The following is a 25,847-nucleotide window of genomic DNA, read 5'->3' on the forward strand; positions in this document are numbered from 1 at the left end:
ACATTTGTAGACACATAAATTTTATTGGAATAAATTCATACAAAAGTTGAATCAAATCTATATTCATTTAAGTTGAGTGGTGTAATGTGGGCTTTACAAATAAATTAAATAATTTTATTAAATTCAAGTCAAAAGTTTGTTTAACCTTGAAGGCCAAACCTAAGTCACGTGTCACGATAACTATTCATCCAAGACCAACAAGATGAGACCACATGTCAAAATGATGTGGTGGTCCCAGTCAAATTCAAGAACCAATCACAATCCGTCAAGTGTTAAAATGACATTATTTGGCCAATCATAAACAACCTTGTCCACTCCCTACAAATAAAAATATAGAATACGCAAGAAATTCTGAAAATAATTTGAAAAACACTTCAACAAGCATTTTGCAAACATTGGTGAAAACTACAACATCAATTACATAGTTCTTCGAAGGAGTGGTCAACGAGGTTTTCCCAGAGATCGACTTGAAAAGACAAAGTCCTTTTCGGTGTTTCTAGATATCAAACACATCTCAAGAAGGTCTACAACATCCTACATTCGAGAAATACACTATTGTCAACCCTCAAATCATGGTGAAATCTTAGGAGAGAAGAATCAAGAGAAAAACATAATTGTACTAAAAAATTCATCAATAAAAAATCACATTTTTCTTTTATTTATTTTGGTTGCTGTTATATTTCAGCACTACAAAAATTTATTGCGAACAACTACTTCCACCATTAGAACACTTTTCAATCTTCATCATATGTATATTCAGATCGTGGATTATTTACCATCATGCTAGTTATCTAATAACCATTTTTGCACAATCAATTTTCCTTCTTGCAACTCCACATTACTTTCAGTCACTGAACCATCAAATATGCTAAACTCTACTCCCACCTCTTTGCTTTTTCTTGTATTACTCTAAGAAAAACCTTTCCACCTATTCTCATCCATCAATATCTTAAACAAATCCCTTGTCGTATGTCTAAACTTCTCTTTCATCGTAATCATCTTAAACACTTCCTTCTACTTCTCTTTCTTAACCTTTGCCTTCTCATCCACAATCACCTCAGAGGAAAGGCAACATTCTCGGTGCTGATGGGTTTCTTAACTACTTGTCTCACATAACCTTCCTTCATTGCAGAACTACCATTTGCCATAGCATTTACGTACGCCCTAACTTGCTCCAAAACAAAGAGTTGTCTTGATGGAATGTATGCGTCCACTAACGATCACAAGACCAGGTCCTTAGTACAGTTTAAGTGCTGAAAGTAAACAACTACAAGTAAATAAAGACACATGATTTTACATGGAAACCTTCTTGCTCAAGGGAGTAAAACCACGACCTGTCACACAGGATTTTTCAACTGTTTTCACTAATCACCAAGCAAAAGTGAAACACAGACTTCAGCTTACAACAATGAGATTAACCTCCTAATCTCAACCTAAGTAATATCCATATTACTTAAACGAGCCAAATCATGCCCTTATTGCCCATTATATTAACTATTCCTAATCAATATAGACTTGTATCCGTATGACACAAAGTTACTCCTAACTATGCTCTTACACGACTCATACAAAGTTTTGAAACGTTTCTAACAAGAGTGAAACATATCCTACAAGATAAGTACAAATACAAGCAATCAAAACATCAGCATGTTCAGAAATCAATTCTTCAATCAATCAGATCCCTTGTTGTTTTGTATGAAGCTTGATTTTTCTATCTTTGAATAAATGAGTAGTTAGTTGTTTGTCATTTTTGATTATATCAATCCACAAAGAATTATTGACCATTGGACAAACAACCTTGTTCGTTCTTATTGGTTAAGTACGCTGACGACTTCACCAACCACTAACAAGACAGTTTTTCCAGTTGTACAATATATTGCCCTGGATGAGAACACTTTGCAGAGGACCGAGTCCCTGCATTTGTTAGGATCATCAAAACATCTGAAAACCTATCATTTTCCCCTTTTTTGATGATAACAAACAAACTGCCTCACATGATTTTATATGTCATTCAAATTACCAGTTCCCCCTGTCAACAAACTCTAATTTCAATACACCAATTCACAGGCAATTCCCCCTTTTGACATCATTAAAAATGAGTGACAGTAAACATATACAAGCTACATGCAAAATCGTAAGGAATTTAGGGCCATGGGCCACACAATACATGAGCATGTAGGCAGAAAATAGAGAAGACAAAAGAATACCAAACAGGGAAAAATAGATAATAATATTATATCACAATACTGGCCACAGAGTCCAGTAAAAAACAGTACATGACATTAGATTGAGCAAAAGGGGAATTAACAATAAACACAAGAAGAATTAAGAACAAAAACAACATTTTTTTAGGATGGAGGGGGACGAGGAGAGAAGGACTGTAACACAAGAGTCAGGCGAGTATTAGCATCAATATGCGCCTAAATGAGTTGCTTGTTATGAGACTAGACTTCCTCACTGAGTAAGGCATTTGTCTTTAGCAGCTATGCATTCTTAGCTCTCAACTTTTCAACTTCCTCCTTACTGTCTGCACTAGGACTAGATCCTCGAGAAATAGAATGTTGAACCTGAGCCCTAAGTCGTGCAATTTTCACCTCCTTAGTACTTAAGGTTGTTGTGAAATCATTCAACTCACGCTTGAGTGCTTCCTGTTGTCCAAGGACTTCAGAGACATGGGACTTGGCTTTGACTTTACCCTCAGCACACTCACATTCCAAAAGTGTGGCTGCAGTCTCACATTTGCTTTACAGTACCAGGTACCCCTCTACCAAGAGGCACTCCAAAATGTTCAAACACATGATTCAATAAGTACCCATAGGGTATGCCATGCTTGGAATTTTTCCAGGTCATAACTCTATGCGTGTGCTCGAGCATAATCCCAGGAAGACTGATAGCTTCAAGTTCATCCAATTGTTCCATGAGAAACAGATCGGCTGCAGATGCCATAGTCTTCTTTTCACTTCTGAGCACGACCACTTTATTCACAAACTCAAAGAACAACTGGTACTCCCCTCTGAGAAACTTTTTAGGAAGACCTGCACATTTAATGTCCCCATGCTTGGTAGCCCTTTTGAACAAAATCAATAGAAGGCTTACTCCGTTCAACGGACCTGATCCCTTGAGAGGGAACTCCCAGTATAATTCCCAAGCTTTCTTCACTTAGGGAAATCTTCACCTCGCACAGTGGTCTGAATACCTCCATCATCAAGGAGTTCCATTTTGTAATAGAACTCACGCAGTTCTAGCTCATGTAAATATGGTGTTGGATATTCAAATAGATGCTCCCAACTTTGTAGGGGGACATAGTCATAAGGCGTGCACATACCATGTTCTGTGAATATGTCAGTATCAAACACCCTTCCATTTAGAACTTTTTGTTTCTCAAGTTCAGAAACGCATTCCTCTCTTGTCATGACCTTTCTTTCAACTGGTTTATGTCCAGTTGGACCTGTTCCCTTTACATACTTTGATTTTGAGACAACCTTTGTAGTACCCTTGGCCCTTTTGCAGGTGATTTTTCCCTAGATTTAGGATCTCCCTTAGGCTTAATTCTTTGTTCCTCCACCGTTTCACCATTGCTTTAAAAATATCCTCAAACTCTGTTTCGTTTGAACCTATCTCTTGAGGCAATGAAATTGGATATTCAGTAGGCACACTGTGAAGTTGTCTTTGCCTTCGATTTCTTATGGTTTGTGCCTCAATCGTTGCCAGAGCATCCCCAAGCAATTTTTGGATTGTACCTCTCGTTACATATCTCCTATTGTCTCCCTTGTTAGGGGATTCAACCATTTTTCCCTTTCTTTTTCTCTTTCTTTTCTTCTCTAACTCAATAGGCTCTTCCTCAATTCTTACTCCATGAGCATCTTGAGTTTCTCCAAAATCTGGTGCACACATATTTGAAGCATTTTATCCTCGAACCCCTCTTCTAGACCAAACAAGAGGAACTTCTTCATCCTATTCTTCACTGTTAACTCCCATGGTTTTAGGGGTTTGGTCAAACATAGGATGAAAACTATGAGGGACCTGTTCCTGCGACCAGCACTCCTCTTCCAAAAGAGTGGACTGAATATCTCCTCGGAGAGATGTAAGACTTTGCGCTGCCACTAGTTTCTCTGTAGCAGCCAGTATGTTAGACTTTGTTCCTTTGCCCTCAAGCAAATCCCTTCGAACAACCTTTCAGACATAGTAGATGAGACTGGACCTGGTTGATACACAACTTCCAAATCTTCAATGGGCATCTCAGTGACAGGTTTGACAACCAACTGTGCCTCAGAATTTTGAGAATCCATCCCTGATAGAACTAATGTTGGAGAACGAGGCATGTTTTCCATAGGGTTGAGTACAAGAGACTCTAATAGTTCAGTGTGGGTGTGATATATTCGCCAGTTTTACCAACCCCACATACTGGAGTAGATGGAGAACCCTCAGAAGGAAGAATTGAGAAATTGAATGAACTAGAAATTTTGATTTCTTGGGAGAGAGAGGAGATTTTGGGGGAGAAGAAGGGTTTGACATTTTTCCAAGAGAAAGGAGAGGAACAATTTGAGAAGTAGGGAGAAATTTTGAAGAAAACTTACATGATTTGATTTGTTTGAACACAAACAATGGGATGTATTTAAGCTAGGTATCGGGTCCTTGAACAGTAGCGACCTTCTATTTTTAAACTATAAAGACGTCTGTAACTGACACAAGAGAAGGGGAGATGAAACGTGGCAGTGACCGTTGACAGAAAACTGTGTAGTACAAGTGATACTAACCTTTAAAGGGACAAGGTCCCTTGCTATAGATACCCCTGCCTATTATGGTTAGATCTTCCCTTTAGCCAACATGTCATGAGTGTGTACCTGCAGTAAGGTACTAGGTGTGAATTCACAAAAAACAAGCAATACAACAAGTTTAGATATTTCCCTTCCTCAGCATAATAAAAAAGGAGGCTTTATGCAAATTTGTTTTGAAATCAGCTCAGCTTGTGCATTCCTAGACTCAGTCTATTCTTGACAAAGTGCTCTTTGCTTAGTTCCTTGGTGAAGATGTCAGCTACTTGTTCCTCTGTCTTGCAGTATCTCATCACCACATTTCCCTTGTCAACATTGTCCCTGAGAAAGTGATGCCTCATATCTATGTGCTTGGTCCTTTTATGCTTGACAGTATTCTTCGTCATGTTCATTACACTTGTGTTATCGCATATGAGAGTAACAGTATCTGTGAGGACACCAAAATCTTCGAGCTGTTTCTTGATCCACAAGAGTTGAGCACAACACGAAGCAGCAACCACATGCTTAGCTTCAGTAGTGGACAAGGCCATTGAGTTTTGCTTCTTAGTTCCCTATGAGATCAGTGATGACCCTAGAAAATGAGACATGCCTAAGGTGCTTTCCTTGTCAACAAGAAAACCTACATAATCAGCATCAACATATCCAATTAAGTCAAAGGAATCCCCTGAAGGATAGTATAGGACCAGGTCTTGTGTTCCCTTTCAAGTATCTCAAAATCCTCTTAGCTGCCTTCAGGTGTGATTCTTTTGGAGCTGCTACAAACCTAGCACACATCCCCACACTAAAGACTATGTCTGGCATGGTTGCAGTAAGATAGATGAGTGAACCAATGATTCATCTATACATGGTTTGATTCACATCAGTGCCTGCTTCATCATTATCAATTTTGACATTTGTGCTCATTGGAGTATCAAGTATTTTGGCCTCCTGGATGCTGAACTTCTTGAGTAGTTCTTTGATGTACTTATCTTGACATATTGATGTGCCCTGAGGGGACTGTTTGATTTGCAAACCCAAGAAAAAGGTGAGCTCCACCATCATGCTCATTTCAAATTCACTGCTCATCAGGGCTGCAAACTCTTTGAATAGAGGATCTAAAATGGCTCCAAAGATATTGTCATCTACATACACTTGCACTATAAGAAGCTCTTTTCCTCTAGACTTCAAGAACAAGGTGTTGTCAATTTTTCCTCATTTGAACCCATTTCTGAGAAGAAACTTTGACAGTTGCTTATACCAGGCTCTAGGTGCTTGTTTCATGCCATATAGAGCTTTGTCTAACTTCAGCATATGGGTAGGTAGGTCAACATCTTCAAATCCTAAATGTTGCTTTATACATAAACCTCCTCTCAAGTACCCATTCAGGAAGGCACTTTTAACATCCATTTGAAACAACTTGAACTCTATGTAGGTAGAAAAGGCTATTAGAATTCTAATGGCTTCCATTCTTGCTACAGGTGCAAAGGTCTCATCATAGTCAATTCCTTTTTCTTGATTGTACCCTTGTACCACTATTCTTGACTTGTTTCCTGTGAAAGTTCCATATTTATCCAGCTTGTTTCTAAACACCCATCTGGTAACAATAATGGTTCTATTGAGAGGTCTGGGAACCAGATGCCATACTTTGATTCTTTCGAACTGATGAAGCTCTTCCTGCATTGAATTCACCCAGTCAGCATCCTTTAAGCCTCCTTGATATTACTAGGTTCAATGGTGGAGATGAAAGGTGAAAAACAGCTAGATTTCTTGTTTTAGATCTAGTTTGTATTCCAGATTCAAAGGGAGATACAAGATTGTCCAGAGGATGGTGATACGCTCAAATTACACCTCTTTTCAGAAGCATAAGCGATCGTTATCCCGAGAACCCAACTTGTAAGTTGGGGTCGATCCCACGAGAAATATGGTTCAGACTTAAGTTCAATAACGATTATATTTGTTTAGCTAATGTATTTTCGAGACAAATAAGTAAAAGGGGGGGGGGGGGATTTATGTAACAAATTTTGGAAATTATGAAAGTAATTAGTAAGCAAGATTCAAACTTTTGTTGTTATCAAATTGAGAATGACACTAGAGGGTACGTGTTCCCCATAAGCTCATAACTCCATAATCGTAGTAATAGCAATCCCTTCCTAGTGTATTACATGCAAAGCGATAAGTTATGTATCTCTAAATCCTTGGTCCGGCATCTAGAGAATTTCACCCTGGACCTTGGTCTGGCTGCGTGTGTATAATTTACTAACCCTTACCATTACCTCATATTAGACGTGACATCGATGCATGGCTTAGTTTTCACCCTCGCACCAATCAACATTAATTTTATTAGATAGTATCACACTAAATCTATGTTGATAATTATTTTCTTATTAACTACCTCCTTGATCCGGCAAGTAGCAACAAGGCGAGTTCTAACGTTGCTCGCAGTTAGAAAGACTTCTAGACAACCCTAGTTGTGGAATTAGTTACCCATATTAGCAAGAAAACAATTCATAATGTTTGAAGAATAAATAATGAACTTACATAGTAGAGTAGAATAATCCCATAATTTCAACTTGAATTTCAAAGTAAAAATCACCAAAACGTGCTTAGGAAGTTAAGAATTGCTAAAGTTGCAAGTTAATCTCCAAAGCCAAACACTAGAATAAAAATAATAATCTCCAACCCCCCAAAACGAGGTTTACATACCCTATATATAGAGAAATAAGTCCTAACTAAAAAGGAAATGAAATAAGGAAATAAAGCTACAGGACGCGTCTTCATTCTACGAGACTGACCTACGGTCCGTAGGTCCCTTCCATGTCTCAGGACTTAGGCAATTTTTCTTTCTTCAAAATCTGCAAAATCTCTGTCGCAATCGACGATTCAACAGTACAGACCGTGAGTCTATCTACGGTCAGTAACTCTTCTCCGTAACGCCACACTTGGATTTTTTCAGCATCAGGTACTGGAACCGATCTTTGAATGATTTGACGAAACAACGGTACGGTCCATAGATCAATCTACGGTCCGTAAGTCACAACCATGGTTCCACACTTGGTCAAGAATTCCCTGATTTTCAGCAATGCCTTTTCTGCCCTTCTACGACTATCATCTATGGGGCATAACTGGACCTACGGTCCGTAAGTTGCCTCCGTAGATTCCCTTTTCTGCACTTCTTTCAGTTGTGTCTTCAAGTTTCCGCGCCTGAACCTATTCCCTGCAAACATAAGAAAAACACATATAAACTAATACAAAATAGCCCTAGATACACACAACTCTCAAGTGAAATGTATCAAAAATACCGTAAACTCACGGTACATCAACACCCTCAACTTAAAATTGTTGTTTGTCATGACGCGATGCACTAAGACTCTAAACGACACTTGTATAGAAGCAAGCAATTTAAGCACAAGCAATCACATGACTCTCTATCCCAACTCTCTTTTCGGGTGCAAAATCTGTTCTCTTAGACTCAACAAGCTAATTTGTGCGGATCAAAATATGACACAGATCGACCAATCAACTCACCACATACACTGTTCTATTATCACCAAGGTACCAACTTTCCAACAATGTCACGAGTGCCCTTACTTCAAACGAAATCCCTTTTTTCACACAATAAATATGATTTTAAGTATAAGGATTCATTCAACACTCACGCTCATAAGTAACTTCTATTACAAGTAGTGCTCAATACCATATGTTTACCCTTATTTTCACTGCTTAGACTCTCCAACTAGGTTCTACGATCACTATAGGACTTTCTTGGCTTGTAACGTAGGCTCAAGGTCAGGTGTGGTACATTTGGGTACTTTTAGTGACCTTCTTCCCTCCTTGACATTACATTAGGCTTTTCTACCTCTTTTTGCCCTATTTTCGACATCCTACCTTTTTCTCCTCTTTCCCTTGATTCTTTTCCATCATTGATGTGACTTTCGACTTTGTAGCTCTTTTATTTTTCACTTTTCTTCTTTTTCTTTAGTTTTGCTCACTTTCTTTCGCACAAAGTCACATCCCTTTTTTTTCTTTTCTTTTTCAACACCAAACTCTTTTCATGCGCATTTTTCTTTAGATTTCCCCTTTCATAGCCACCCTCAACTTAAGGAATTTCTTTTAGTTGAGGTGCACAATACCCGATGTCGGATCAGGGCCAAGATTGAGGTCACTTTTTTGCATTAGCCACCCTCAACTTAGGCCAGCCTAAGTTGAGGTGCACATGTCCAAGGAGGGACCGGGGCCAAACCAATAGATTACGGGAAGGTGAATTACGAGTTTAGAAAGAAATGGTCTCTTTTAGGCTCAAAGCATTTGGATCAATGAGAGCATTCATTTTCATTTCGTCGGATTCTTTTAGGCATTTAGTGAACTATTCAGAACAATGGCCTATGATCACTTCCTAGCCTCTAGAGTAGATTATCTTCGCATGACTAACCGGGCAAGTTCTAGATTGGCACCACTTGTTTGAACAACCAACGATTCTCGCACACTCTTGGCACACAGTTCCATTATCAGATTATCAGATTACCCAGTTCAAGCTTTTAGCTTAAGTCATGAAATCAAATTTGTCATTATCATGTCATACTCAGAGCCAACACATTCAACTTATTCTAGTCTACAACTTTTAGCACACATTTCAATATCTTTGGACGGGTATCATTTTTCAACAAGCTCATGCCATCATGTTTATGCTATCATTCTTTCTCATGTTTCTACACATACAATCCTAAACATGCCGGTTCAACAAAAATTAAGCAGTCTCTTGGGGAAAAAGAACATAGGCAAGAAAACCCCAAGAGAGGATTATGAGTTAGGTTACTCAGACTTCACCCTATCACTCACAATCCATTTACCCCACCCCCAACAAAAATAGGTGCAATTGTCCCCAATTCAAACAAAAAGCAGTAAAAATTAATGGATTTTGGTGAAGCAAACATGTGGCGCGTAGCGCCGAAGAATCATCAACAAGCGGTTGGGTCCGGTTTCCCAGATTTTGCTACAGCAACAGTGGAGTCACCCTCAGTAGTGCCCGCATCTTTGGTCACAACACCTTCTGTAGTGCTATTTGTCGGTCTCACCGCACCCCAGTGGTGCTCACATCATCTGTCATAGTAGGCAGAACCTCAGAAACGGGCATAGAACTCGATGCCCCAACAACCATCTCACGGGCCCTATTCTACCTCTGCTGCTCATCTATTATGGAGGCTTTTTGTGCCTTCTTCTCCTGCCTGCGCTGCCTTTTGCTAGCCTTTCCTCCTCTGTAAGCTCTGTTTTACGACTAGATCGGTGCCTCTTACCTGGGAACGTGCAGGCTCGGGCTGCTTCTCCACATCATCTCCACTGAATAGTGCAAGGATGACGTCAACATCGACCCGGAGATTAGCTAGCACGTTCCAAAAAAAAGGACGTATCAATAGTAAGAGCTGGCTTCTCTAGAACTCTCAAATCGAAGGCATCGAGCCGCCTATGAACTGCTTGGACCTTTTGGTCTGTTTTAGCCTTCATCATCTTTTCTACTCTCTCTTCGGACTCAACAATCAACTTCTGCATCTAAGGCTTAATATGGTGCAGCAAGGTGTCCATCTGAGCCTCTAACTTCTGGTCTCGGGCATGTGGTATAACATTGGCTCGAGAAAGCGGAATGGCTCTAGATGAGCTCGGGGCCTGGCTAGCGGCCTGTGAGGAGGAAGTCGGGGTATCATCATTGTGGGCTGGAGGGGCAGGATCATCACCCTACATCTGCTCCACCGCATCTACTAGATCAGCATTCTCTGGTACATCGATCCGTGGCCCTTTGCGTGGCGCTGCTACATTCGCCTGGTCCCGAATCATCCCAATATCTAGAGTTCCTGTTGCATGGACCAATTTGTCACAGTGCCAGATCGGCACTCCAGCATCTCTACATAGCTGAAAGATCATACACGGGAACGGGTAGGTAGTAGTGGTCTTAAAAGCCCTCTCATGAATCTCCGTTGATATCATCCGGGCAAAGTTTATCTCCAGCCCTGCCACCAACGCTGCAACCATGACCGCTCTATCCCACGTCACCAAATTATCAGCCTTGGTTGGTGAGACTCTATTTCGCACCAGTAACCAAAAGAACTTGGCCACCAAGTTTCGAGTGCCCTTTCGAATGCCCATCCGTGGTGCGGTGACCCACTCCGCATGCTCTCCATCTACAACGATGTGCCTGGTGATCCATAGTAACAAATCCTCCCTCTGCTCGGCATTTTAGGTGAAGGCTCAACTCCGCACTGTATCCCATCTGTAGTCAAAATCGGCCGTGTTTAGCACCCAAGTGTGATCAAGGCCAGGACCGTAGAGGAATCGACCGATGGTCGCATGAGAGATGTCCACCGAGAAACCTCGGACCATGGTTGAGGTGAGGGGGTCCTGGGCTGTGGGCTTGGATCACTTATCAATTGACCATCAGAGAGTGGCAACATAGGTAGCCTAGAACTCCTGCACAATCTCCCCGCTATACATTTTGGGGTCACGAGCCATCCACTCGCATTTGTGAAGCTTAAATAAGCAGTGAATGTCGGGCATGGTGTGTAGATTTCCCATGAGGACTCTGCACTCCTAAGAAATAAGCCGGTCCATCCTCTCTTTCTCATTTAGCATTTTGGCATCCCAATAAATTTGTCATTGCCCTCAACACACCATCCGTTTGGTTCCCCAGCCACCGGATCAGGGTCGTAGGTTTGTGGCACCGGGACTTCTCCCGAACTAGTGGCCTCATCAGATGAGGTAGCTTTTTCATGTGAACCTGAGCCTGTGGAGGATCCAGAATCGGATCCGGAAGCATGGGCGGGCTCATAGCCAGAAGCAGTGGCAGACTCTGAGCCGGAAGTAGAATCAACCTCAAAACGGAAGTAAAACCAGCCAATGACTCGATCAGTGTGTTCTCCACATCAGACTGGGAGACAGCGACTACGTCGGTGACCACCTGCCGGGATGTATTCCGGGTAGCCCAAGGTGTAGTAGGAGATGTCCTCGTGGCTGGTGGCACATATACTAGATCATTTTCCGCATCCGCATCTTCATCAATCAGCCTAAAAGTAGGCGCCACGAATTTTGATTTGCCCCTTTTGGAGTAGGTCACTTTCTTCTTAGGCGCCATGGTACTTGTGGATGTTTAATTAGTACTAAAATAAACTCATAACACACTCGAAAGGATTTTAGAACTATGAACGAACAAAAATGAAAAACAAAAAAAATCAGATAGTGCCTTTAGTGACCACCTATGGTGGGCATCTACGGTTCGTAAGCTGACCTACGATCCGTGGATCCCCTCCATAGATCGGAGGTACCAAAAAGTTGGTCTCTGATGGGAACCACAGATGTGTAGAACGGTTCGTAGATTGATCGACGGACCATAGTCCATTTCCATGGTTCCATACTTGGTGAAATTCTCATATGCCACCAACCACGGACTTGATCTATGGTACGTAGATTAACTTACGGCCCGTAGACGGGGTCTCGTGGATGGGATCTATGCCAGGTCTCAGACATGCTTCGATTGGAAGCCCACATTTTTGCCATATTCAACAATATCCTAGTCTAATCATGTATTTCAACATAAATTATGCTAGTTCGTCATTCTAGGCGTTCCAATTACTAAATTTTACAGGTATTTTCTGCAAGATAAATAACCCTAAGTCGAAACTTACATTTAGACTTATATTTCGTTATTTTTTTCACATACAACAAAGCAACACAATCATATTCTATTTTCCCAAGGGTGCATTCACTTCTAATTTAGCATACAATTTCATATATTAATTAGCCCAAGGTCAAGACCCAATTTCGGACTTTCTATAATCAATCGATGAATCGAAATTCAAAGTGAGGGGAAAGTCTATTACCTTACAAGCAACTGGAGTGGGGTGATTGTGTGATGACTTGACACTTTTGATACCACAACTTTGCCTTTACGTACCGAACCCCTACACCGAACCTCTTGGGGAATTTTGGGGATGAGTGGAGTTTGGAGAGAAAAGGAAATTTGGGATTGTAGGGAAAAGAAAGGGATGATTAATTGGGGAGTTATGGAGTGATTTAAGGGATTGTGAAGTTTAGAAATGGTTTGGGAGTAAATGGAGAGAAGTAAGAATGATTTGAAATTAGGGGATTTTAAATAGGAGGGGTCCGGGTCGGGTCAGGCAGAACTAGGGTTTGGACCCACAAGACCCCGCATACGGTCCGTGGGTCGATCTACGGTCCGTAGATCACTCTTTGACTTAGAAAATTTAAGAGACTTACTTGGGATCTACGGACGCCATTCATTGTCCGTAGGATGAACCACGGACCGTCGATAGGGTCCGTAGACCTCTGCACCAGACCTTTTTCTGCAGATTCTGCTTTTCGCCCCTGCACATGTAGCAACCATTAGCCCTTTCTGTTTACATTTTCTGGACAATTTTTAGACACGGACCCTAGGCTATATTTAGCCAACACTAAAACAAAAATCAAACAATTATCTAAATGAGTACAGAGAAGCAACTAAACAAAGAAAACTACTAAACGGAAAACAATAACCTATTGTTGGCTAGATTTTTACATCTTGGGTTGCCTCCTAAGCAGCGCTTGATTTAACATTGCGGCACAATGCAGGCCTCTTGATTACTCAGACTTCATCAAGATAGTAGGCCTCAACAACTTCTTGCACATTTTCTGCGTTTCCCAAATAGATCTTGATCCTTTTCCCATTTACCATGAACCTTGTTCCTTTATTGTTCTCAAGATCAACCGCTCCATGGGGGAGCACTTTTGTGAGAAAAAATGGCCCGGTCCATTTGGACTTGAGTTTGCCCGGAAACAAGCACAACCTAGAGTTGAATAGAAGCACAAGATCACCCACAACAAATTCTCGATTTTCAATTCTTTGATCATGATACATTTTCATCTTCTCTTGGTAAAGGCTGAACTTTCATAAGCTTTTAGGCGAAACTCATTAGCATATTCAAGTCATTTATTCTTTGATTAGATGTGGCTCCCCAATCCAAATTTAGCTTCTTCGTCGCCCACATAGCCTTATGCTCTATCTCTACCAATAAATGGCAAGACTTCCCATATACAAGTTGGTAAGGAGACATACCCATGGGAGTCTTGTATGCAGTGCGATAGGCCCATAGAGCATCATCAGGCTTCCTTGACCAATCTGTTCTATTAGCATTCACAGTCTTCGCCAAAATCTGTTTGATCTCTCTATTAGACACTTCAACTTGCCCACTAGTCTGCGGATGGTAAGGAGTGGCTATATTGTGGCGGACACCATATTTCTCAAGTAGCGCCTTGAACAACTTATTCCAAAAGTGGGAACCTCCATCACTGATAATCTCCCTCGGTGTACCAAATCTGGAGAAGATATTCTTTTTCAAGAATGCGGTGACACTTTTACCTTTATTGTTGGGAAGCACAACTGCTTCCACCCACTTCGATACATAATCAACCGCAACAAGAATATACTTCATCCCATGTGAACTCACAAATGGACCCATAAAATCAATGCCACATACATCAAACAACTTTATCACCAATATAGGATTCATAGGAAGCTCTTACCTCTTTGAAATCCCTCCTTCTCTTTGGCACCGGTCACAAGACTTGGCAAAATCATGAGCATCTTGGTGGATGGTAGGCCAGTAGTACCCACACTGCAAAATCTTATGCGCAGTCTGAATACCACTATGATGCCCACTAATAGGCGATGAATGACATGCCTCAAGTACACTCAACATCTCAACCTCGGGCACACAGTAACGAATAATCCCATCAGCATAACTACGATACAAGTAAGGCTCATCCCAAAAGAATTTCTTTACATCATGCATAAACTTTTTCCTTTGGTGAAAAAGCAAATCCGGGGGCACCAAATCGCTTGCCAAATATTTAGCAAAGTCGGCGAACCAAGGAATCAGATCATGAGAAGCAACTAATACATGTTCATCTGGAAAAGCATCATTAATTTCAACCCTATCACCAAGCTTTAGCATAGCGTCTTTCTCTAATCTGGACAGGTGATCGATGACTTGATTTTCGGTCCCCTTTCTATCTTTTACCACAAAATCAAACTTTTGTAGCAACAATACCCATCTAATCAACCACGGTTTTGCATCATTCTTTGCCATCAAATACCTCAATGCAAAATGGTTAGTATGCACTATGACCTTAGTACCAAGCAAGTAGGATAAAAAAAATTCGAATGTGAAAACCACCGCAAGAAGCTCTTGTTCAGTTACCATATAGTTCTTTTGGGCAACATTTAGAGCTTTGCTAGCATAGTAAATAGGATGGAGAATTTTATCTCGCCTCTGTCCCAATACCACACCAAGCGCCACTCCAATCCGGTGAAATAATGATAGGTGCAGTATCTAACTTCTTCTTCAACTCTTCAAATGCTCTTACACAAGCATCATTAAAATAGAACTTACACTCCTTCTCAAGCAGTTTACATAATGGATGTGCTTTTTTTGAAAAATCTTTGATGAACCTCCTATAAAAACGTGCATGCCCAAGAAAACTCCTAACACCTTTTACAAACATAGGTGGAGGAAGTTTTTCTATTACCTCAACTTTCACTTTATCTACTTCAATGCTCTTCTCAGAAATCCGATGACCTAGCATTATACCTTCTTTCACCATAAAATGGCACTTCTCCCAATTGAGCACTAGATTGTAGTCTTCACACCTCTTAAGCACCTCGGCCAAATGATTCAGACAACGATCAAAAGGGTCACCCACCACTGATAAATCATCCATGAACGCCTCAATAGTGTCCTCCACCAAATCAGAGAATATTGACATCATACAACGCTGGAAGGTTGCTGGAGCATTACACAACCCAAATGGCATCCGTTTGAAGGCGAATGTCCCATAAGGGCAAGTGAAGGTAGTCTTTTCTTGGTCTTCCGAAGCTATAGAAATCTGATTGTAGTCCGAATAACCGTCAAGAAAACAATACCAACCTTTACCCGCCAGTCTATCCAGCATCTGATCCATGAATGGCATAGGGAAATAGTCCTTTTCTATCCAAGCATTTAACTTTCGATAGTCCATGTAGACTCTCCATCCAGTCACGGGCCGCATCGGAACAAGCTCGTTTCTCTCAGTAGGAACCATAATAATCCCACTTTTCTTAGGCACACATTGAACCGGAACACCCAACTACTATCGGCAATGGGATAAATAATTCTGGTATCCAACCACTTGATGATCTCCTTTGTAACTACCTCTTGCATAGGCTGATTTAATTTTCTTTGGTGTTCAATACTAGGCTTGTGATCCGGCATGAGTTGGATTTTATGAGAACAAATACTGGGAGGGATCCCAATAATATTCACAATAGTCCACCCAATGGCTCGCTTGAACCTCTTAAATACGGTAACCAAACACTCTATTTGTCGCCCATTCAAATCAGGAGCAATAATGACTGGTAAAATATCATTTTCCCAAGAACACGTACCTCAAATGCGGTAGTAGAGCCTTAAGCTCTAATTTTGGTGCCTCCTCAACAGACAGTCGTGCAGGTGGGGACTCACAATCTTTCATGTCCAACTCCAACTTCTTTGGTTTTGACCGATATTCACACTTATCAAGTGCGGCGACCAGCTCATCATACTCTTCAATACCATCACTATGGAAGTGCATCATAACCACTGCTAAAGCCTCAACACCCAGTCTCTCCTCAACCTGCACCTCAGAAACACTCTCAACTATATAGGTTATCGCCGATATCGATTGGAACTCACTATTTTTCTTCATAGACCTACAAATATTGAAAGTCGCCTCTTCATTGTTCAGTCTAAATTTCATCTGCCCCTTTTCCATATCAACTAAAGCGCACCCCGTAGCTAAAAATGGTCTCCCAAGAATGATGGGAACCTCAAAATCAACCTCACAGTCAAGAATCACAAAATCTGCAGGAAAGATGAACGACTCCACTTTCACTAGTACATCATGGAGCACACCTATGGGCCTCTTCACAGTTCTATCGGTCATGATAAATCGCATCGTAGTTAGTTTTGGATCTTCCAAACCTAATTTTTTGTAAATCAACAATGGCATCAGATTAATGCAAGCCCCAAGATCACACAATGCCTTAGAAAAATGCAACAACCCAATGGTACATGGAATAGTAATGGCACCAGGATCCTCCTTCTTCTGTACAAGGGACCTAGTAGTAATAGCGCTACAATGTTGCAATCTATCATCATCCTCGAAGCTCACTGTCATTTTCTTGGTCACCATATCCTTCATGAATTTTGCATACCCAGGCATTTGCTCCAAAGCCTCTATCAATGGAACATTGATGGAATGTTGCTTCAACATGCTAATAAACTTGCGGTATTTGCTTTCTTCAGCCTTTTTCACTAACCTTTGTGGGAAAGGAGGTGGAGGTCTGGGTATGGGGACAACTTTCTGAGTTACCTCATATTCCTTCTCTGTCGCATTCTCGGACTCTCCAGTCACCTCAACCACATCATCATCTTTACTAGCATTAGTTTCTACCCCAGACGGCATAGGTGGATCAATGGTCTGCTTACCTCCTCGAGTCGTGACTTCCATGCAATGTTCATCATTCTTTGGATTTTGGATAGTATTACTAAGAAGAGAGACAGGTGAATGTGGGTTTACTGTAGTCGACAACTGAGTCATCTGTAGCTCAAGATGCTTGATCGATACTGCGTGGGCGTCAACTTGTTGATCAATACCAGACAAGTCATTTCACATCTCCTTCACAGTCTCATCAGCCGCGTCAAACCTTCTCATCATTTTCTGCATCATATCCTCAATACGTGACATATTACCTCCAACTTCCCTAGAAGCAAAATCCTAATTTTGAGGAGGAACATAAGGTCCAGCCCGATCATTTCTGTTTCCATGGTTGTTTCGGTTGTAATTGTTGTCGCGATTGTAGTTCCTATCCCGGACATATTGATCCTCGCGGTTATAATTACCATAGTTTCCACCTTGGTTTCCTTGACTTTGGCACTAATTATCTGTGTTGGAACCTTGGGCGTTTGGTCGGAAACCCCCCGTCTGCTCATTCACCGCATAAGCATCCTCTTCAAAATAATACTCTTCTGTCGGTGGTGGAGTTGTAGTCAAATAGTTCACAGCATTTACCTTCTCCGATCCTTTAGTCACATGCTTTAACACCAACCCTAGTTCAGTTCTCATCTGTGCCATCTCCTCGCGAATCTCATCTGCGGGCTGGTTGTTTGGAGCTTGAATGACAAATGTGATCCTCCCAGTGTCTGACTTTCTAGTGCTCGAAGCTTTATTATTTCGAGATATCTTCTCTATTTTCTCTGTAATTTGTTCAAAAGTGCATTCATCGTACGAACCTCCCGCAATAGTATCGAGCATTGCCTTACCATTATCATTCTGTCCTCGGTAGAAGTACTCCTTCAGTGACTCATCATCAATACGGTGATTCGGGACACCCCTCATAAAGGCAGTGAACCTATCCCAAGAACTACGCACAGACTCTCCAGGTAATGCTACAAAGTTGTTGAGTTTATCCTTCTTGTTCAACTTCTTGGACACTGGAAAGAATCTTGCTAATAACGCCTCTATCAACTGCTCCCATGTATAGATTGAGTTGTCTAAGTTCATTGAACCATACAGCAGCATCTCCTGTCAATGATAGAGGAAACACACGCAACCCAATGACGTTCATATCCCAATCCGATCGACCTATACAACTTTTGCAGACATGATTAAGTTTGGCTATGTGAGCATGTGGATCATCCGCTGGCAACCTCGCAAACAAGCCCGTCATTGTAAGCATCTGCATCAAGCTACTGGTCACCACAAATGTATGCCCCTGAGGTAGAGGCGGTAGGACAAGAGGTCCATCAAAATCGGCAATATTAAGGTTGACCCTAAAATTTTCATACAGACGTGGTCCTTGTGGTTCTTGTGGTTCTTGTGCCCTCGGTGCATCTCCTAATATATTCTCAACTAGAGCCTGATTATTCACATCAATTACCCTCAGAGGTTGCAATCCAACACCTTCACCTAACTTGTAGGGAGTAAGTGGTTCGCCTTGGCTCCGTGTACTTGGCATACACTAAAGTAAGACCCTGAGAGAGACAAAAACAAAAGAAAAAGTAAAATTAGGAAATATTTGACTAAAGTTCAATAATGCAATTAAACTTAATCTAAAAGCCTTATTTCCCGGCAGCAGCGCTAAAATTTGATACGCCCAAATTACACATTTTTTCAGAAGCATAATCGATCGTTATCACGTAAAGAACCCAACTTGTAGGTTGGGGTCGATCCCACAAGGATTATGGTTTAGACTTAAGTTCAATAACGATTATATTCATTTAACCAATGCATTTCCGAGACAAATAAGTAAAAGGGTGGGGGGGATTTGTGTAACAAATTTTGGAAATTATGAAAGTAATTAGTAAGCAAGATTCAAACTTTTGTTGTTATCAAATTGAGAAGGACAATAGAGAGTATGTGTTCCCCATAAGCTCATAACTCCGTAATCCTAATAATAGCAATCCCTTCCTAGTGTATTACATGCAAAGCGATAAGTTATGTATCTCTAAATCCTTGGTCCGGCATCTAGAGAATTTCACCCTGCACCTTGGTCCGACTACGTGTGTATAATTTACTAACCCTTACCATTACCTCATATTAGACGTCACATCGATGCATGGCTTAGTTTTCACCCTCGCACCAATCGACATTAATTCTATTAGATAGTATCACACTAAATCTATGTTGATAATTATTTTCTTATTAACTACCTCCTTGGTACGGCAAGTAGCAACAAGGCGAGTTCTAATGGTGCGCACCGTTAAAAAGACTTCTAGACGAAAGAATTATCAATGCATGCAAAACACTATTTAGGAATTACTTAGTTACTATTCATACTTCGTTAATCACTCATGGTTCCCACAACCCTAGTTGTGGAATTAGTTACCATATTAGCAAGAAAACAATTCATAATATTTGAAGAATAAATCATGAACTTACACAGTATAGTAGAATAATCCCAGAATTTCAACTAGAATTTCAAAGTAAAAATCACAAAAACGTGCTTAGGAAATTAAGAATTGCTAAAGTTGCAAGTTAATCTCCAAAGCCAAAAACTAGAATAAAAATAATAATCTCCAACCTCTAAAAACGAGGTTTACATACCCTATATATAGAAAAATAAGTCCTAACTAAAAAGGAAACGAAATAAAGAAATAAAGTTGCAGGATGCGTCTTCATTCTACGAGACTGACCTACGGTCCGTAAGTCGATCTACGGTCCATAGGTCCATTCCTTGGCTCAGGACTTAGGCAATTTTTCTTTCTTCAAAATCTGCAAAATCTCTATCTGAAACGATGATTCAACAGTACGGATCGTAAGTCTATTTACGGTCCATAACTCTTCTCCGTAACGCCACACTTAGATTTTTTCATTATCAGGTATTGGAATGAATCTCTGAATGATTTGACAGAGCAACAGTATGGTCCGTACATCAATCTACGGTCCGTAAGTCACAACCGTGGTTCCACACTTGGTCAAGAATTCCCTGATCTTCAGCAATGCCTTTCCTGCCCTTCTACGACTAGCATCTACGGGGCGTAACTGGACCTACGGGGCGTAACTGGACCTACGGGGCGTAACTGGACCTACGGGGCGTAACTGGACCTACGGGGCGTAACTGGACCTACGGGCCGTAAGTTGCCTTCGTAGATGCCCTTTTCTACTCTTCTTTCTGTTGTGTCTTCAAGTTTCCGCGCCTGAACCTATTCCCTGTAAACATGAGAAAAACACATATAAACTAATACAAAATAGCCCTAGAGAAACACAACGCTCAAGTGAAATGTATCAAAAATATCGTAAACTCACGGTACATCAGATGGGAGGATTGATGTTTCCATCTAGACTTTCTTGTGATCTCCTCATCATGATCAACATCTGATTGTAAGAATCTTCTTCCTGAGATGAACTATACGGACCAAGTTCTTCTGTGGGTTCTACACTACTTTCTTCATTTGAATCCTTTTCAGCTACAGGGTCTTGAATCAAGCTATCTTTTTGGATTTTCATCAGTTTCTCAAGTTCAAGATCTTCACTATGTTCAGCATTGCTCTGATAACCAGATTCATCAAATATCACATGCACACTTTCTTCCACACATAGAGTTCTTTTATTGTAGACTCTGTATGTTTTGCTAGTAGAGGAATAACCCATAAAACCCCTTCATCACTCCTTGAATCAAACTTTCCAAGGTCATCTTTTCAATTGTTCAACACAAAGATTTTGCAACCAAAGGCCTTTAGGTGACTGAGTGATGGTCTTCTTCCATTCAATAGTTAATAAGGAGTCTTCTTGAGCACTGACTTGATGATGCATTTTGTGACATAGCAAGTTGTGTTTACTGCTTTTGCCTAGAAATTCATGGCAAGTCTTGAGTCAGTGAGCATGGTTCTGGTAATGTCTACTAAGGTCCTATTCTTCCTTTCTACAACCCATTTTTTTGAGGGGTTCTGGAAGTAGAAAAGTTGTGATGAATCTCATGGTCAGTACAAATGCCTTCGATTTGGGCATTTTCAAACTCTATACCATGATCTGATATGATGCTTGCAATCTTGTAATTTACCTTCAGCTGAATTGCCTTTGCAAAAATGATTAGTACCCCAACTGTCTCCTCTTTAGTTCGCAAAAACATGTTCCAGGTGAATCTGGTGAAGTCATCAACGATCACCAAGATATACTTTTTCCCTCCTCTGCTTTGAACTCTTACAGGTCCACACAAGTCCATGTGGAGAAGCTCTAGTGGTCTGGTTGTACTGACACCTTTCTTTAGTTTGAAGGATGATCTAATTTTCTTCCCCCTCACATAGGAGTCATAGACTTTCTTGTTGGAGAACTTCAACTTAGGCATTCCATGGACCAGGTCCCCTGCAACTAGTTTGTTCAACAAGGATGAGCTCACGTCTCCAGTCATCTGTGCCACAGATTTTCATTGTCAGATTGAGCACTCAGACATGTGATACTATCCCCTTCTATGGAGTTAAGATCTGCAACATACATCTTTTAACCTTTCTGACAGACATACAACTTTGTTAGTAACACAGTTGTAACTATGCATCAATCTGACACAAATTTCACTTCATTTCCTTTATCACAAATTTGAGACACACTCAACAAGGTGTACTTCAAACCATTCACATAGTGTACATTGTCTATGGAATGTTCCACTGATCTTCCAATTTTCCCAACACCAAGAATGAATCCCTTTTTGGCATCTCCAAATGACACACCACCACCTTGGTGTGCTTCCAAAGAGAGGAAGTTTTGAGTGTCTCCAATCATATGATTCGAGTAACCGCTGTCTATCTACCAACATTGACTGCTTCCTCTCTTCTGCAAAAGAATTACTTGTTAGATTTAGGAACCCACTTGAGATGGAGTTCCCAAAAGCTATCAAAAGGTTTGATGATAAACCTTCCAGTCCAAGGGGGCAACATGTTCTTGCTAAAGGGATGCCTAGGACCAGGTACCTTCCCTTTTTCTTATTTAAAGGAGTTCTCTTGATTTTCGTTTATCCTTTTCAGAGACTCATAATTTCTTTTCAAGTGACCATTTCTTCCACAGTGGGTGCACAACAGATTATCAGAGACTGGCACATACTTGCTATGAGTGTTGTAGGGAGGTTCTATCTTTCTACACCCTAGGCCATTTCTGATGTTGAATTTCTAATTTGCTAAGTTTGAAAGAATCTTAGCTGAGCCAGTCCATTTCAGGGAGTGACTTAACTTTTCTTTGACTTGACTTAGGTCCTTTACTAGTTGTGAATTTCTCTCAAGAGAGGCAGCTAGATTGGACTCAGATACTTTCAGACTTTCCAGTAAATCAAGCTCAAAAGTACTGAGTTTTCTTTTTCCACCCTCAGAGGTACCAGTTTCCTCTTAAGGTTGACAACTCTCAGTCTCCAGAATACCCACCCTAACACTCATTTTTACATTTGAGAAATAAGGGTAGTTTTTTCATCTTCACATAGACTCAGTTTTTCACTCAACATTATATTTTCATTTGTTATTTCGTGTAAAAGTCAATCAGCACAACAACAAGTTTTCTCAGTCTCTTAATTGACAAAGTGTCTAAATCACTTTTGAGATCAAACAGAGTTAACTCATCCTTGTCCTCTTCATCATCAGATTTTGCCATCAATGAGAATATGGCGTTGAAGACACTTTCATTTTCATTGATGACCATTATTGAGACATCTTTATGATTTCCTTCCTCCTTAGAGTCGCTAGAGGCTTTTCCCCATACTGCAAAGGGTTTCTTCACAACTTGATCTGCATTGGCCTTTATTTTAGCATAGTTAGGGACTTGGTCCCTCTGCCGTGGTTTTAAGTCCTGAACTTCATGATTTTGGCTCTGACAATCTCTCATGAAGTGTCCAGACTTTCAAAATGTGTGTCAGAGGTCATTAGCATTCGTCGTTCTGGTGGTAGTCCCCTTCTTCTGAAATCCTCCATGCTTTTTGACTATCTTCTAGAATCTTCTAGTCATATAAGTCATCTCATCCTCATCTTCACACCCATCATTTTGGTAGATCTTTAGTGCCACTGATTTCTCCTTCTTTTCTTCCTTCATAGATGAATCCTGCTACCTGTTTAGCTCATAGGTTTGTAGGTTTCCGATCAGATCATCCATGGTGAAAACCTTTAGATCTTTGGCCTGGGTGATGGCACTCACTTTGTTTTCCCATGACTTCAGATGGTCTCTAAGAATTTTTCGAACTTGTTTGCTTTGGTGAATGGGCTCACTAAGACATTTTGGTTCATTTGTGATGGAGGTAAACCTTGTATGCATCTCATGGATGGTTTCTCCTTCCTTTATGCTAAAATTCTCATATTGAGTCGTCAGAATGTCTACCTTTGACTCCTTGACCTGAGTTGTTCCTTCGTGGGCTGTTTTGAGGCAGTTCTAGATTTAATTGCAGTTTCACAGGAAGAAATCATGTTGTATTCATCTAGACCAATCCCACAGACTAGCAGCTTCTTGGCCTTGTTTTTTTTCAATTTTCTTCATGTCTGCTTCATCATATTCCCTTCTGGTCTTTGGAATTACTCTAGTCAGCTCTTCTTCCTTCACATCCTTGGTGGGAGCATAGGTCCATCAAGTAATACATCCCACAACTTAGTGTCTTCTGCCATGATGTAATCATGCATCCGTGTCTTTCACCATCCATAGTATTGTTCGTTCAATCGAGGAGGACGAGTGGTGGATTGACCTTCTTCCAGGCTTGGTGGAGCAGTCGTTCCTTCAAGATCTTTCTTCTCTTGGTGTTAAGCAGATAGAGAAGTCAGCACTCAGATACCAATTGATGGAATGTATGCGTCCACTAACAATCGTAGGACCAGGTCCTTGGTATAGTTTAAGTGTTGAAATTAAACAGCTGCAAGTAAATAAAGACACACGATTTAATGTGAAAACCTCCTTGCTCAAGGGAGTAAAACCGCGACCTATCACACGGGATTTTCAACTATTTTCACTAATCACCAAACAAAAGTGAAACACAAACTTCAACTTACAACAATGAGATTAACCTCCTAATCTCAACCTAAGTAATATCCCTATTACTTAAACGAGCCAAAGTAATGCCCTCATTGCCCACTATATTAACTATATCTAATCAATATAGACTTTTATTTGTAAGACACAAAGTTACTCCTAACTATGCTCTTACACGACTTATACAAAGTTTTGAAACGTTTCTAACAAGAGTGAAGCGAATCCTACAAGATAAGCACAAATACAAGAAATCAAAACATCAGCAGGTTCAGAAAGCAATTCTTCAGTCGATTAGGTCCCTTGTTGTTTTGTATGAAGCTTGATTTTTCTATCTTTGAATGAATGAGTAGTTAGTTGTTTGTCATTTTGATTATATCAATCCACAAAGAATTATTGACCATTTGACAAACAACCTCGTCTGTTCCTATTGGTTAAGTATGCTGGCGACTTCACCAACCAGTGACAAGACAACTTTTCCAACTGTACAACATATTGCCCTGGACGAGAACACTCTGTAGAGGACCGAGTCCTTGCATTTGTGAGGATCATCAAAACATCTGAAAACTTATCATGCATTTTTAGAAATGCATCCTTCAATCTCTTTCCCAATAAGTCTTTCATCTTTATCCGTACCCTTAACTTATGGATCTTCATCAGCTTTCTCATCGGTAATATAAGGGAATTCAACATTCCCTTCAATTTTCACCGTACTATTAACGTCAACTTCCTTCACTTCCCCTTCCCAAGAGAAAACCAAATTCAATTCTTACCCCAAAATAATTATGTATATTCATATAAGCTTCTCCTTCGAGATTTTTCATGCGGATTTTGAGGCTTCCTTCGTCATCAATTAAGGTTTTGTTGACTAAAAGATTATAGGAAGTTTCAACACTATTCAAAGCAGTTAGTTTCAACATAGTGCCAATTGTGAACATCGGTGCCATCAGGTCGATCTTCTAATACGATCCATCGTTTGTCTCCTTCTCTACTATGATCCGTTCTATGGCGGCGGTGAGATAGAGTACAACGTCGACAATATGAACACATGAGAGAGGAATTGATTCTGTGTTGCGAGAGTACGTGACGGACCAATGGAACACAGTGAGAGACAAAAGAATAGGATCGAGAAAGATTAGAGAGATGATTTTGGGGATCTAATTTGATATGAATTCATTTGGTTTAATGGGTGGGGTTCGGATTAAAAGTGGAAATCAATTTATTTTAATTGAAATTGAGTAATTTTAATTGATTTGGGGGCTTTCATCCAATTGAGGGGTATGAGTGACAAATTTGTAGACGGCGAGGGTATAAATGACTACATATATAATGAATGGTAAAACTAATAATTAATCGAAAGTTGAGGGGTAATTAATCTAAAAACCAAATGTTACCTTAATTTGGGGTTGATTCTTTGCCACAAATCACTTTTTTGATATATATTCTTGGGAATGTCAAAGAAAGTAGAAATGTTTTTTCACTGCAATATACAATGAAATTTGAAAGAGATGAAAAGGGAGAAAATTGGGCAAGCTTTTCGGCTATGGCTTAGTA

At 40.5% G+C, this 25,847-nt stretch overlaps 1 pseudogene; it reads right to left on the reverse strand.

Annotated features, from left to right (window-relative positions):
- Positions 1–783: 783 nt before the first annotated feature.
- On the reverse strand, positions 784–25,343 carry LOC125829364 (uncharacterized; annotated as a pseudogene).
- Between the last annotated feature and the right edge of the window lie 504 nt (positions 25,344–25,847).

The sequence above is a fragment of the Solanum verrucosum genome, unplaced genomic scaffold (assembly GCF_900185275.1).
Source record: "Solanum verrucosum unplaced genomic scaffold, falcon-dt-bn FXZP01000157.1, whole genome shotgun sequence".
In the NCBI taxonomy this organism is placed as follows: domain Eukaryota; kingdom Viridiplantae; phylum Streptophyta; class Magnoliopsida; order Solanales; family Solanaceae; genus Solanum; species Solanum verrucosum.